The following is a 390-nucleotide window of genomic DNA, read 5'->3' as shown; positions in this document are numbered from 1 at the left end:
TTTATTTATTATATATTTTGGGTGTGTTGTGCGTTTGAAATAGACGTTCTTTTACTGAAACTCACGAAACCCAAAACCTTTTCCTGAAAAACAGACTAAAAGGGACGATAACCCTTTTCTTTTTCCCCTCTTCTCCTTTCACCTTTTTTCGATGATTCATCGGGAGAAAAATTGTTTTCCAAGAATTGTTTGATATTAGTCATTTTTTTGGGTGTGAGATATTCCTACTGAGGAAATGATAGGTATCCTAATTTTCACAAGGAATCTCGTTAAGATAATCAGGGTAATTCTCAACGAAACAGTCTTTCATCTTTATATTACTTGCTCTCGATGTAATTCCACACGCGCGACTTTTTGTGAAGTGTGAAACTTATCTGCGATCAGGCGGCC

Source organism: Penaeus monodon, chromosome 15, assembly GCF_015228065.2.
Source record: "Penaeus monodon isolate SGIC_2016 chromosome 15, NSTDA_Pmon_1, whole genome shotgun sequence".
Taxonomy (NCBI): Eukaryota; Metazoa; Arthropoda; class Malacostraca; order Decapoda; family Penaeidae; genus Penaeus; species Penaeus monodon.
Note: the sequence above shows the minus strand (reverse complement) of the source record.